The following is a 15,941-nucleotide window of genomic DNA, read 5'->3' as shown; positions in this document are numbered from 1 at the left end:
ACCTCACCTCTGGAATTCAGCTCTTTTGTCCATGTTTGGACCAAGGCTGTAATGAGGTCTGGAGCCATGTGGTCCTGGAGGAACTGAAACTGAGCATGGGTGAGCAGGTTATTGGTGAGTAAGTGCCGCTTGATAGCACTGTCGACGACACCTTCCATCACTTTGCTGATGATTGAGAGTAGACTGATGGGATGGTAATTGGCCGGAATGGATTTGTCCTGCTTCTTGTGGACAGGACATAACTGGTCAATTTTCCACATTGTCGGGTAGATGCCAGTGTTGTAGCTACTGGAACAATTTGGCTAGAGGCGCGGCTAGTTCTGGAGCACAAGTCTTCAGCACTACAGCCGGGATGTTGTCAGGGCCCATAGCCTTTGCTGTATCCAGTGTACTCAGCCGTTTCACTAACCTGTTAGTGAGGCTTCCGCTTGAGTCTGGCAGGATCCTTGGACGCCTAAGAAAAGGCACCCAGCTAAATCGACATTATGGAGGAATCAAGTGGGAATTGAGCGGGAATGGGACGGGAACGGGGCAGGAATTGAGTGGGAACGGGGCAGGAATTGAGTGGGAACGGGGTTGGAATTGAACGGGAACGGGGTGGGAATTGAGCGGGAACGGGATGGTAAGTTTTCCTCGGGGGCCGCTCCTCCGCACTCCCACTAATTTCAGCACAAACCTCGTTGATGTGGCGACCCTCTGAAGTTACAGCAGAGGAGCGGAAGTAATCCAGAGGAAATTCACCCCCATCTGACTCCCTTCCCTCCCCCCTCCCCCTCCCCCACCACAATAACAGCATTTAAAAGTGAGTTGGATATTTGAAACGGAAGAAAACAAAAGGAGTCGGGACAAGAGCAAGAATCTGGGATCTGAGTGATCAGCTCCTGTTGACCAGTCCAGAGGGATCAATAGGCTCTGTCTGTGCTGTGAAAACTGATCCATGATTGGACCTCTGATTTATCGAAAAGCTACATGGTTCTGTTCTATTCGAAATGTTTTCCCTTCCTCGGACTGGAGGAGGGGCCTTTTCTCATGCACCCTCCCCCCACCCCCCCCCCCCCACTCCCTCCGTCCCTCCCAATTTCCCCACCAATTCTCGAATCCTTAGGGCTGAAATGGAACCCCTCTCACTGCTGGGAGTAGCAGTGACTCAGTAACACACCAGTCCCCGAGGCCCGTCCTCCTCTTCTCTTTTCACTTGGATGGTCATAATTTGATTGAGAGAAACATTCCATCCAGGAGAAAAGTCACAATCGTTGAATGTAACCTCATCGAATATGACACTAAAACGCTTGTCCTTAATCCTGAACCACACTACAAAATAGGAGTCTGTCAATGCTCTCCCTCTCTCTAATTGATGTATTTATAACATATCCAGTCTAGAAACCTGAATTATTGATACGCGTCATCTGTTCCATGTCCTATTAGGGCTTCTTTGTGACTCATGGGTTTTATTCATCGTGCGCTGTTATCTCTAGAAACAGTGACTCACTTTATTAATAACATGAAGTGCTCTGAGTCACACAAAGCAGGAAGGTCGAAGTTCTCATCTTCTGCCTGGGCTGAGTTACCTGGTGATGGGACTCAGTGCTTCTGGGCGAGAGATGGGTAAAATCAACCAAGGGGGTTCCTGCTCCTGATCCCCCGTTTCCTTCGCCCCACGATTGGCGGCCATGACTTCGATTTTAAAATTCTCATCCTTGTTTTCAAATCCCTCCATGGCCTCGCCCCCTTCCCTATCTCTGTAACCTCCTCCAGCCCTACAACCCTCCGAGATCTCTGCACTCCTCCAATTCCGGCCTCTTGCGCATTCCCGATTTTCATCGCTCCGCCATTGGCGGCCGTGCCTTCAGCTGCCTGGGCCCTAAGCTCTGGAATTCCCTCCCTAAACCTCTCTGCTTCTCTCTCCTCCTTTAAGTTGCTCCTTAAAACCTATTTCTTTGACCAAACTTTTGACTAATATCTCCTTATGTGGCTTGGTGTCACTTTTTTGTTTGTTAATCACTCCTGTGAAGCGCCTTGGGATGTTTTACTGTTAAAGGCGCTTTATAAATGCAAGTTGTTTTTATTATACAGTTAGCTCCTGCTGGAAAGACATTGATGAGGTTCAGGGCCAGGCTTCACTGTGTTGCTTTCTCCCCGTACAGTTTAGCTTCACAGATGATGAACGGATATTTGGGTGCAGAGTGGGTGGCTGACAAGCACCTTTGAAACTGTATCTCTGGAGTCTTCATGGGAAGGGGTAAAACTGGGGGAAGAGGAAAAAGCATATACTATGGTGAGTAAGAAGGAATAGTGCTGAGGAGCTTGTACTGTGCAGTAACTCTTCCCTCCCCCTCTGCTCTGGGCCCAAAAACTCTCAGGCCAGAATGTGTCCTATGTTAACCTTTGGTACTGTCCCTGACTTATAGCAGAGTCCTCAATGATGGCGGAGTCCAGCATGTGAGTGCAAAAGACAAGGCTGAAGCGTTTGCAACCATCTTCAGCCAGAAGTGCCGAGTGGATGATCCATCTCGGCCTCCTCCCGATATCCCCATCATCACGGAAGCCAGTCTTCAGCCAATTCGATTCACTCCACATGATATCAAGAAACGGCTGAGTGCACTGGATACAGCAAAGGCTATGGGCCCCGACAACATCCCAGCTGTAGTGCTGAAGACTTGTGCTCCAGAACTAGCTGCGCCTCTAGCCAAGCTGTTCCAGTACAACTACAACACTGGCATCTACCCGACAATGTGGAAAATTGCCCAGGTATGTCCTGTCCACAAAAAGCAGGACAAATCCAATCCGGCCAATTATTGCCCCATCAGTCTACTCTCAATCATCAGCAAAGTGATGGAAGGTGTCGTCGACAGTGCTATCAAGCAGCACTTACTCACCAATAACCTGCTCACCGATGCTCAGTTTGGGTTCCGCCAGGACCACTCGGCTCCCGACCTCATTACAGTCTTGGTCCAAACATGGACAAACAGCTGAATTCCAGAGGTGAGGTGAGAGTGACTGCCCTTGACATCAAGGCAGCATTTGACTGAGTGTGGCACCAAGGAGCCCTAGTAAAATTGAAGTCAATGGGAATCAGGGGGAAAACTCTCCAGTGGCTGGAGTCATACCTAGCACAAAGGAAGATGGCAGTGGTTGTTGGAGGCCAATCATCTCAACCCCAGGACATTGCTGCAGGAGTTCCTCAGGGCAGTGTCCTAGGCCCAACCATCTTCAGCTGCTTCATCAATGACCTTCCCTCCATCATATGGTCAGAAATGGGGATGTTCACTGATGATTGCACAGTGTTCAGTTCCATTCGCAACCCCTCAAAAAAATGAAGCAGTCCGAGCCCACATGCAGCAAGACCTGGACAACATCCAGGCTTGGGCTCATAAGTGGCAAGTAACATTCGCGCCAGATAAGTGCCAGGCAATGACCATCTCCAACAAGAGAGAGTCTAACCACCTCCCCTTGACATTCAACGCATTACCATCAACGAATCCCCCACCATCAACATCCTGGGGGTCACCATTGACCAGAAACTTAACTGGACCAGCCATATAAATACTGTGGCTACAAGAGCAGGTCAGAGGCTGGGTATTCTGTGGCGAGTGACTCACCTCCTGACTCCCCAAAGCCTTTCCACCATCTACAAGGCACAAGTCAGGACTGTGATGGAATACTCTCCACTTGCTTGGATGAGTGCAGCTCCAACAACACTCAAGAAGCTCAACACCATCCAGGATAAAGCAGCCCACTTGATTGGCACCCCATCCACCACCCTAAACATTCACTCCCTTCACCACTGGCGCACAGTGGCTGCAGTGTGTACCATCCACAGGATGCACTGCAGCAACTCGCCAAGGCTTCTTCGACAGCCCCTCCCAAACCCGCGACCTCTACCACCTAGAAGGACAAGAGCAGCAGGCACATGGGAACAACACCACCTGCACGTTCCCCTCCAAGTCACACACCATCCCGACTTGGAAATATATCGCCGTTCCTTCATCGTCGCTGGGTCAAAATCCTGGAACTCCCTTCCTAACAGCACTGTGGGAGAACCGTCACCACACGGACTGCAGCGGTTCAAGAAGGCGGCTCACCACCACCTTCTCGAGGGCAATTAGGGATGGGCAATAAATGCCGTCCTCTCCAGCGACGCCTACATCCTGTGAACGAATAAAAACAAATGAGTCTGGATTCTCAGTCCCCATGTGGATACTTCAGGTGTCAGCTTGGCTCAGTTGGTAGCACTCTCATCTCTGAGTCATTACATTCTGGGTTTAAACCCCTCCCTCCAGATTTGAGCATATGATAATGATGATGATGATGATAATGAAGATGGTTTGTCCATCGTTGTCGATGACGACAGCCTATGATTCACCTCCAATTTAATATGGGTTGTGGGTTCTCTTATGACTAAAGTCCAATTTTCGTGAGGAATGCTTTCCCCACACAAAAGACATCGGATGTCAGTTTGAACTAAGGGCTGACCTTTCATGATTTCTTTTGGGCTCTCTTTTGTTCGGCTAGCTTGATATGACTTGCTTCAATCTAGGCTGACCTTACAGAGGCAGTATTGAGGGAGCGCTGCATTGTTAGAGGTACCGTCTTTCAATGAGTCATTAAACCAAGGCCCCATCTAGCGGTGGTAAAAGGTCCCATTGTGCTAGTTGGAGAAGACAAGAAAGGTGTCCTGTGAAATTCCTCCCTCGGATTAACCAGTCATTCGCCTCCTTTACTGTTTGTGGGATCTTTCTCTGCGCAATTTGGCTGCTGCATTTACAACAGCGACTCCACTTCAGAGGTACTTTATTGGCTATAATGCACTTTGAAATGTTCTGAGATGCTGGTTGAGGTGCTATATAAATGGCAGACTGTCTTATCTTTAAAAAATGTTGTCAAACTTGCAGTCTTGTAAAAAAAAGAAAAGAAAAGAAAGAACTTGCATTTATATAGCGCCTTTCACGACCTCAGGACATCCCAAAGCACTTTACAGCCAATGAGTTACTTTTTGAAGTTTAGTCACTGTTGTAATGTAGGAAACGCCGCAGACAATTTGCACACAGCAAGATCCCACAAACAGCAATGTGATAATGAACAGATAATCTGTTTTAGTGATGTTGTTTGAGGGATTGGCCAGGACATTGGGGAGAACTCCCCTGCTCTTCTTCAAATAGTGGCCAGGGGATCTTTTATGTCCACCTGAGAGGGCAGACGGAGCCTTGATTTAACATCTCATCCGAAAGGCAACACTTGACAGTGCAGCACTCCCTCAGTACTGCACTGGGAGTGTCAGCCGAGATTTTGTGCTCAAGTCTCTGGAGTGGGGCTTGAAGCCACGACCTTCTGACTCAGAGGTGAAAGTGCGACCCACTGAGCCATGGCTGACACATTTGTGGCCCACTTAAGACCCATTATGGAATCCATGCCTGGCCATGAGTTGACATGCCGGCCAGAATTCCTGCAGTAACTCAGCCATTCCTTCCAACCCCCCCAAAAAATTGATGCCTGGGGAGTGGGTGGATGACACGCACGTGCCCCCACCCTTGCGACAGGATTCAGGGCCTCAAGTTGCATGGGTGAAAACTCAATAGCTTTGGGTTCGACCCTCAAATTCCTGGCCTGCTGTTGGTGGTCCCCTCTGCTTTACCCCCTCTGTTCAACACAGCAATTGTGGCCCCAAAAGTTTGGGACACTTTAGATGTATATTTTTGAGATGAAGCATTAATTTTACAGCAGTCATGACTGTCACTCTGAGCATCATAGTGTACAAACTGAAATCTCAAAGCAAAAAAGAAAATGGCTGAGCCAGGTAGCACTGGTTAAAGGCTAAACCGTCGTAATCAGACCAAAGCTTTCACTTAATGCTTTGTGTCCTTCATTCAGTTCCCAAATAGCTTCCATTGGCAGATGGCTTCTCTCTGTGTGAATGTGCAGCTCAGTTCCCATCTGCTCACTCAATATTGTCATGGCAACACGCACACACGCAAACTCTCACATACACGTACATGCACACATGTACATGTGCACACACACACATGCATGTATACACGCTCACACTCGCACACACACATGTACACACACGCACACATGCTCACATGCTCACATACGCACACAAGCACGCACACATGCACACACAAATGCACATGCACACACGTGCACAAACCCACACACATGCACACACAAACACACGTACAGACAAACACACGTGCACACAAACACACGCACACAAATGCACCGCACATACACGCACACAAACACACACGTACAGAAACACACATACACGCACACACGCACACAAACACACACGCGTAATTCTTTTCCTTTAGAGAACCCTCCCTGACCGCTAGCCTCCAACCTCTCTCTTTCCATCGCAACTCTTCGTGTCTCTCTATAGGATCGATATTTTGACACTCACTGGTCCGCTGAACTTCTCTTCCTTCCAAGCTGAGTCCTCGCTTTCTTGAAAGCAAGATTCCGCACCTTCTCCTCCTACTCTAACTCAATCTTCCCTGGGCCCTCAAACCTCTGGAACTCCTTACCTCCCTCGGTCTTCCCTTCTTCCTACAACGCTCAGGCTTTTTAATACCCCAGCTCAATGTCAACTAGGGTTTCCAACCCTCCAGGACTGGCCTGGAGTCTCCAGGAATTAAAGATTTATCTCCAGGACACTACTGTGAGTAAAACCGCAGGAGAAAAATCACTGGGGCATTAAAAAAAATTGTACGTTGTTTTCATTTTCTTTGAGCACGTTCATTTATTGGTTGTAAACATATTGGAGATGGGGAAATTGGCTGTTTGACTGCCAGTCAAGAATCATCCAATCGAGTAACAAAGTCTGTTCACTTTACACTTGGCGTGGGAAGGTGGAGCATTGCGAGGATGGACATGTTGTGTGTGACCAATGGCGGGAGTGTGGGGACGGGGTAGTTTGAAACGAAAGGTCATTTGATGAAACCTCCAGGAATACGTCCAACCAGACTTGGCAACCCTAGTGTCAGCTGATCACCATTTCCTCATCCCTTTCACTCTTGTTACCTCGGTGGTCTCCAGCACTGCGAGCTTTGGTTTCTCCACATTAGAAAAAAACCCCAAAGATTTTTTTTAGGGACTGTTTTATTCAACTGGTCACCTACCTGCATCTCGAAGAACTGGTGACAGATGATGGTGATTAACTCTGATCATAGTTCCTTGTCCGAGTGCCATTTGGCATCGTGCCACCTGTCAGATAGCAATAATGAAATAAGCATTGATTTGTGAGAAAGAAGTTGTGATACCTTCTGTGTCATGGTCTACGGGATCTTAGAACTCAAGAATCTTTAGGAACATGACCCAGGAACATCTCCTTGTAAAGGATCATAAACCCACCTACCCACTTCCTCAACATTTCCTTCAATCCAACTTTGTCCAATTGCTGCTCTATTTACATCGACTCTGTTCCAAAGAAAAACAAGCTCAGCTTCCTAAACTTCTCAGAACTTCAGTTCTTCACAGCTCGGATCATCTTTATTGCTCACCTCTAATTTGTTGCCCCTCCTTGAAGCCTCTCTTTCTAATTTAGGCATTTTCATTAATTATTAAAGTTTGAGAAAGTATTTCTTTGCTAATTAGCAGCACAGTAACCTGACACAATTGCACACTAATTTACTGAAGCACGTTTGCTGGAAATTGTTTTATAGATCAGGAAACCTGTTGCCTTTAGAATCACAGTGCAATTTCCCTGAATTTTTCTGCACTTCCAAGGTCAATTTTATGAGACATCTGTCCTAGCCCCATAGGACCATGTGCGTTTACAGCATAGAAGGAGGCCCTTCAGCCCATTGTGCCTGTGCTGGCTCTTCAAAATAGTCTAATTGACTGCTCTCTCCCCATAGCTCTCTATCAATCGAAAACTAATTCCACTGCCCCACTCTCTCCCCATAGCCCTGTATCAATCCCAAACTAATCCCACTGCCCCACGCTCTCCCCATAGCCCTGTATCAATCCCAAACTAATCCCACTGCTCCCCTCTCTCCCCATAGCCATGTATCAATCCCAAACTAATCCCACTGCCCCACTCTTTTCTGTAGTCAATTTGACTCTCTGTTTAATTGTTTGAGACTGACACAATATGGTTAATAGTCATATGACTTTATTTAGCACAAGCAAGAATCAATACATTACAGTATTTAAGGACTAGTTTACAAAGCACAATTGAGAATTATATAACCCCGTTGTCCTTTGGGTAGAAGCCGCGACCTAGTTCCCCGTACCTTCATGCACGTACTCTCGTTCCCGTTTACCTGCCTGGTACGTTATTTTCTGTCCCCTACACTTAACAAAGGCTCAGACTCCCCAGTTATACCACAAAAAACGGAACTGCGGCAAAATAAATCCAATCAGGTATTTTCCAAAATATTCCCCATAATTTACCCAATCATATAGACAACGTGTACTTGTCCAGAAGAGACAGTGCCTCGTGGCCCCCCCTTATCCTCCTTATCCTTAACACAACGTTCGTTAGTCCCTGCAGTTGATGAATCACCCTATAGGCCTCGAAGGTGACAGGAGTACTGGCTAGCTTCAACATTCCAGTATGTCTGAGGGAGTGGGGCTACCGTTATATTCCTCCCTTAGATTGCAATGACACGATTCTCATGGTTGTTAGTGCCTGCAGCTGCAGTAAGTTAATTTAAAAGCAGTCTATGTTATAGTACAGCAGTTTCAGCTAAAGTCTTGACTAATTGACTGAGTCTGGTCTGGTTCCCCTGTATACCTTAACCTATATTTCTTTAAACTCCCGATAGTTTTATATCAATCCCAAATTAATCCCACTGCCCCACTCTCTCCCCATAGCCCTGTATCAATCCCAAACTAATCCCACTGCCCCACTCTCTCCCCATAGCCCTGTATCAATCCCAAACTAATCCCACCGCCCCACTCTCTCCCCATAGCCCTGTATCAATCCCAAATTAATCCCACTGCCCCACTCTCTCCCCATAGCCCTGTATCAATCCCAAATTAATCCCACTGCCCCACTCTCTCCCCATAGCCCTGTATCAATCCCAAACTAATCCCACCGCCCCACTCTCTCCCCATAGCCCTGTATCAATCCCAAATTAATCCCACTGCCCCACTCTCTCCCCATAGCCCTGTATCAATCCCAAACTAATCCCACACCTCCCTTTGCTGATTTCTATCCACAGGTCCTTTCCCAGCTGGGAGTGTGGATAACATTCTGCGGGCGGGTCTAAAACCAGTTACCATGAGATTGATCATTAAGGATGTTTAGAAAGAAAGAACTTGCATTTTTATCGTGCCTTTCACATCCTCAGGATGTCCCAACGTACTTTACAGCCACTGAATTACTTTTAAAGTGTAGTTTCTGTAGTAATGTAGATGAACACTGCAGTCAAACAATGCACAGCAAGATCCCACAAACAATGAGATGAATGAGCAGATAATCTGTTTTAGTGATGTTTGTTGAGGGATAAATATTGCCCAGGACACCGGGGAGAACTCCCTTGCTCTTCCTCCAGTAGTGGCCGTGGGATCTTTTACGTCCATCTGAGAGAGCAGATGAGGCCTCGGTTTTATCTGAAAGATGGCCTCTCCGACAGTGCAGCACTCCCTCTGTACTGGCACTGGGAGTGTTGGCCTGGATTTTGTGCTCAAGTCTCCGGAGTGGGGCTCTAATCACTGATCTTCTGACTCAGAGGCGAGAGTGCTGCCCACCGAGCCACCCATTCGACTATAATTGAGGCAGGGAGCGCTAATAAGGTGCGAAACGTCAAAAACATCCACGGCTGAAATATTTTTTTAAAAATTGAATCTGTAGGGCTGATTCCCCTGATCTGATTCCCCTGGCACGATGCAGCATTCACAGGGAATGCCAGTCGAGAATCCTAGGCCCCTCAGTGGCACAATTTTCCAACCGTTAATTTAAATGCACCGCGGCCCGTGATTTTCTGACCAGCGCTCACTCCCCTCCGTACCCGGATCCCCGATCGAGTAATCAGCCCTCGTTCTTCCAATGGTGAAGAGTGGAAAACATCTTCAGTCTCCACTAACTCCTGCAATCTACAGGAGTTTTTTTTTAAACCCAAGCTTGGCCAACCTCCAACCTCTGCTCTGTGATCGAACCAGTACCGTTCCTCTCTTTATAAACGTGCTGGTGAACGGCCGCTGGTTCGTGAGCTGACTATCTCAATGGGAGGAATGACAAAAGCAAGAGGTAATTTTAGAATAGGTGAGAATGATGACCTGAAAGAAAGGAAGGAGGAGGAAACAGCAGCAAAAATAGTTCAAGGAGCTGAAAAGGAAGAAATCAGAAAGAAATTACATTAAAGGTAATGTGCGTGGGATGAAAATTAAAAAAACTGGTTCTCCCAGGGAGACAGGAGTTTCCCCCCTGGACCTGTCAGTGGACTAAAGGGTGAATAAAATCTGATTTTAGAATTACATAAAGTATACTGTTAATTTGGTGAGCATGATCTCAATGTTCAGTGTGACTCCTTTGTAGCACTGTGACTTATTGGAAAGAGCCAGAAATCCTATTTGGAAAAGTGAGGACTATAGCAGGCCTGTAATTGCAGAACGAACTGCATAAGATTAATAGAAAAAAATGGGTGATTACAATTAATACCCAGCAGCAGAAGAATTCCGCAGGAGTGATAAGAGAAACCACTTGAGACTCCATTTAGAAGCAGGAAGCATGACAGTTTTCACAATCACATCGTTCATATTGCACTGAGGATCCTAATTCCATTTTTGCCATCTGTGGGTGGCTTTTGCTGGTGGCTTACAGCGAACTGTGAGGCTGATTGAGCATGGCGGGGAGTGGGGGGGGGCGCAGCATCTCTGGGGGATTTGATTCTAAAGGTGTCAGTCGTGGCTCAGTAGGTAGCTCTCTCTCGCCTCTGAGTCAGACGGTTGTGGATTCAAGTCCCACTCCAGACACTTGAGCACATAATCCAGGCTGACACTCCCGGTGCCAGTATTGAGGGAGTGCTGCACTGTTGGAGATGCCGTCTTCCGGATGAGACGTTAATCCGAGGCCCCGTCTGCCCTTTCAGGTGGACGTAAAAGATCCCACGGCCACTATTTCGAAGAAGAGCAGAAGAGTTCTCCCCTGTGTACTGGCCAATATTTATCCCTCAACCAACGTCATTAATACAGATGATCTCATTGCTGTTTGTGGAACCTTGCTGTGCACAAATTGGCTGCTGTGTTTCCTGCATTACTATAGTGACTGCAATTCAAAAGTACTTTATTGGCTGTAAAGTGGTTTGGGACGTCCTGAGGTTGTGAAAGGTGCTGTATAAATGCAAGTCCGTTCTTTCTTTTATAGATTAACAACCCTGACCCTCCATATGCTCAATAGAGCAACGTAGAGAGAGCTCAAACTGCACTCTGGGGGATAGATCATCCTCTTAACATTATCTTCCAGTGTAAGATGTAAATTCAGTTTCCCCATTCTAAGGCACTCAGTCACGCGTAGAAATGATCACACTTGCACCAAGGCCTTCTGTGACGCCTGTTTTGTGCAGGTGGTAAATTAATGTGGAATTCACAACTAAGCTCAGCAGCTTAACAGACGGCAGTGAGACACGAGATCTCGACAATCTCTCACCTCCGTCTGGGCTAACAAAGTGTTCAGAGGCCGAGATGTCAGATCAACGCAGTACGCCAGCAATCTGAAAGAAAATAACAGAACAGAGAGTTAGAAGGCACGAGAGGAAGAGGGGGGAAGGAAGCAGAGGTCACAAAGAGGCTGTGCTCGATCGGGGTTCCAGCAAAGGATACGTCAAGTTTCTTTCACTCATATTAATTTATGATATCTTTTCGCGGGAAAGCTAGCTGGAGGGCAGAGGTCCGTAGTACAGGACACCTCCGAGGTTGTAAAGCGCAGGAGAGGAGCTGAGGTAAATCAAGCAGTGAGATAAGTTGGGAGAGGATGAGAAAAAAGGAGTTGGCAACCAACTCAGCATAGAATCACATCGAATCTACAGCGCAGAAACAGGCCATTCGGTCCGACTGGTCTATCAACACGAGCCTCTTCCAACTCTAATCACCTCTTCCCACCCTCCCCCCACCACCCATATCCCTGTATTCCCTTCTCTATTGCTTTTATATTCATGGAATCATAGAATCTTATCCCACAGAAGGAGGCCATTCGGCCCATTGTGCCTGTGCTGGCTTTTGCTCCCACATGCTGCTTTTTCTGATAAAGCCATTTTTGTACCACGCACTAAATTTTCTTATACAAAGTTTGACAATAAATGGCACAAGATTTACTGCCAAAATACTGCAGTGTTCGCTTTTGCAATGTAGAAGAAATTGCCGTGTCACATACTGGTTTATGTAGTCAAGGGAGCAAAATTGATAGACTTTTCTTTTCACTGGCTGTTCAGCGAGGTACTTTTTATTTTAAATGAATGCCAGTAAATTTTCAGCTTGTCATCAGCCCGAGGCAGAATATACTTCCACTTCTGTCGGGCACCCAACACAATTTTTTGTTTTTGGATGAATTTGTGTGTTTGGCAAGATGATGGATGTCAGTGCTGGGGAATGAGCGATCTCCAAGTATTGAGTATTCCCACGCAATGTATAATGTGGGATAGTTGCAGAGCGAAGCCCTTTCTGGGTTGCGGAGGGGGGGGGTGGTGGTTGCCAGAGACTCTACAATTATTTCTCTGAATGTCACCTCCCTTCCCATTCCCCCCGCCCCCCCACCGCAATCGCTGCCCCCATACCCAGGAATGCTGAGTCCCACCACTGCCAATCAGGCTGAGATCAGCAAACTCAGCTCAGTTTGAGGATGAGACCTGGGTTCTTGAAGGTTTGTATGGCTCAGCACCACACTCTTACCTGCTCGGTCATGGGGCAGGAGAGAGTCTCTATAATTATTTCAACATCAAGAACAACTTGCATTTATATAGCGCCTTTAACATAGTAAAACCTCCCAAGGCTCTTCATAGGAGCGTAATCAGAAAAATTTTGACACCGAGCCACATGAGGAGACATTAGGTATTAAGGAGCATCTTAAAGGAGGAGGGAGAAGCGGAGAGGGGAAGAGGTCTAAGGAGGGAATTCCAGAGCTTAGGGCCTGGACGGCTGAAGGCACGGCCGCCAATGGTGCGGCGAAGGGAATCGGGAATGTGCAAGAGGCCAGAATTGGAGGAACGCAGAGATCTCGGAGGGTTGTAGGGTTGGAGGAGGTTACAGAGATAGAGAGGGGCGAGGCCATGGAGGGATTTGAAAACAAGGATGAGAATTTTAAAATCGAGGCATCGCTAGACATTTCACATTTAATGGTTCAAATGGGGTGGCACGGAGGGGAGAGGGTGCAGTGTCGGCTGGACTTCAGGCTGGTAATTACCCAATTCGCTCCAGTCTGACACAAAGTCAGCAATACAGTGGATCCATTTTACTGATGCCTGCAGTTTGAAACATAACATGAGAACTCAAGTGCCACTTACATGGATTGACTTCAATGAACTGAGTATCAAAACAAACGTTTTGGGTGAATCTTTTAACGATGTGATAAGTATTAATTGCTGCTGTCAACCTCTCTGGCACTGAAAATTAACTATTATAAGTTTGAAGTCTCATTCAGAGAATCATAAAATCATAGAAGGAGGTCATTCGGCCCATCAAGCCGGTGTCGGCTCTTTGTAAGAACAATCCAGTTAGCCCCATTCGCCCACTCTTTCCCGTAGACCTGAAAATGTTTTCCCTTAAGTATTTATCCAAAGCCACAATTGAATCTGCTTCCACCACCCTTTCAGGCAGCACATTCCAGATCATAACTACTCACTGTGTATCATTCTTCGGTATGTGGCTGTCACTGGCAAGGCCGACATTTATTGTCCATCCCTAATTGCCCTTGAGAAGATGGTGGTGGGCCTTCTTCTTGAACCTGCTGCAGTCCGTGTGGTGAAGTTGCAAGTGGAGAGTATTCCATCACACTCCTGACTTGTGCCTTGTAGGCAGTGGAAAGGCTTTGGGGAGTCAGGGGGTGAGCCACTTGCCGCAGAATACCCAGCCTCTGACCTGCTCTAGTACCCACGGCATTTATATTTCTGTTCCAGTACTTGATGTAACACTTCTTAGCATTTTTAGATGTCTATCAGGGAAGGGAACATGCAATCCCTGTCCAGTCTGACCTTCTCGTGACTCCACATGTGGTTGGCTCTTAATACCCTCTGAAATGGCTTAGCAAGTCACTCAGTAAAAACAATTGCCATTGGCAACTAGGGATGGGCAATATATGCAGTCTTTCCAGTGTCAGTCACAACCTGACAACAGAATTTTAACAAGTCACTGGATAGTTATGAGGAGCGGGAATGTTGGCTGATTTTTCCCCCTTCCCAGCCCATGGACCCCGGCCCACTCTAGCACCCCAACTGTTGTTTTGGTTGCGATTACCCGAATGAGGTGATCTCACACTAATCACGCTACACAAACATTAATTAGGCCCCGATTTTAACTCCCCCCCGACTGCCAGAAACTGGGATGGGGTGGAGGGGCAGTAACCTGCCCCCTCTGATCCCGCAGCCTTCCTGCCCTATCCCGATCTTAACCTGCTCTTTTGAGCAGGATGCCTGCAGGAAGGTTTCTTTAAATATGCAGATCGAGTCCAATGATGTCATCTGCAATTTCAGTTGGACGCCTTGGTACTTTTTAATTTCTGAAACCGAATTCAAATTCTCAAACTACTGTGAGTGGGTTAACGAACCCATGTTCACTGGATCACTAGTCTAGTAACACAACCACTACACTACCATGAGTGCATGTGCAAATCAGCAGTATTGTTCGTGAACATGGAATCAACACTTCACCCCGAGTGCAGTATCATCCGCTGATATAATTCGACACACTCCGAGCTGTGGTTGATATAGTTTTATTGTGACAACACCCTTGGGATCAAACGTTGATGCCCGATTTAGCTCTGAGAAAGACAGTTCATCTGTCCAAACATCAGTGACTGCAATCTCCAGAGATTAACGCCATCAGCACATGCCATCCTGCTTCAAATAAAATCACAGAAGGAGAAAGACGAGACCCATTGCCTGCCTTGGTGGAATTATTCACCTCTTGAATTGCACACAGCGTTTTTAATGAGCACTCCGCCTAATGAAATAAAACCAGATAGCACTGTGTAGAGAGTATCACGGGCCTGGTGCCCATATCTCCTGGTGATGGATTTTATTTTTTGCTGACTCATTAGAACTGAAGACTTTATAGGAACAAGATAAGGTTGTTCAATCCAATAAGTCAGTAACATTTACACAGGGAATAATCCTTATCCTGCTGAATAAACAGGAACTCAATACAGTTACAAAAGAATAACCATATTATATTCGCTAAATTGGAAGAGAGGCAAGCCCCTTTATAGGAATTTTATCTTCAATGACCAGTTCTGATGAAGCATCTATACCTGAAATGTATCTTTTCTCCTTTCGGCTGCTAATGGATCTGTCATGTATTTCTAGCACTTTCCTTTCTTGCTTCAGATTTTCAGAATTTATAGTTTTTTTCCCTTTATCTTTGGTTTGGTCTGTTTTGGTTCTCGTTGTTTATCTTTGGGATTCAATGAATATTTACACAGACCTTCCCCTCAGGAGATTAAATGGCTGAGGTAGAGTCCACGATAGGGTAGATTGTACAAGGACTGTGGAAAGGGATTAAATGGGTGGTGTAGAGTACATGATAGGTTATTTAATAAAAATCATTCTCAGGATGTGGGTGTTGCTGGCAAGGCCGGCATTTATTGCCCATTTGATGCAACTGGTTGTCTTGCTAGGCCACTTCAGAGGGCAGTTAAGAGTCAACCACGTTGGTGTGGGACTGGAGTCACATATGGGCCCAGACTGGGTAAGGATGGCAGGTTTCCTTCCCCAAAGGACATCAGTGAACCAGTTGGATTTTTACGACAATCACTTTTACTGATACCAGCTTTTTATTTCCAGATTTTT

The 15,941-nt window shown here is 46.6% G+C and overlaps 1 protein-coding gene across 1 annotated transcript in view; it reads left to right on the top strand.

Moving 5' to 3' along the window:
- The window catches only part of LOC137330965 (solute carrier family 7 member 14-like), a 49,558-nt gene that overhangs the window by 6,959 nt on the left and 26,658 nt on the right, over positions 1 to 15,941 (top strand). The window lies entirely within an intron of this gene.

The sequence above is a fragment of the Heptranchias perlo genome, chromosome 13 (genome assembly GCF_035084215.1).
Source record: "Heptranchias perlo isolate sHepPer1 chromosome 13, sHepPer1.hap1, whole genome shotgun sequence".
Taxonomy (NCBI): Eukaryota; Metazoa; Chordata; class Chondrichthyes; order Hexanchiformes; family Hexanchidae; genus Heptranchias; species Heptranchias perlo.
The sequence above is the reverse complement of the archived record's forward strand: the minus strand, read 5'-3'. Positions and strand labels throughout refer to the sequence as shown.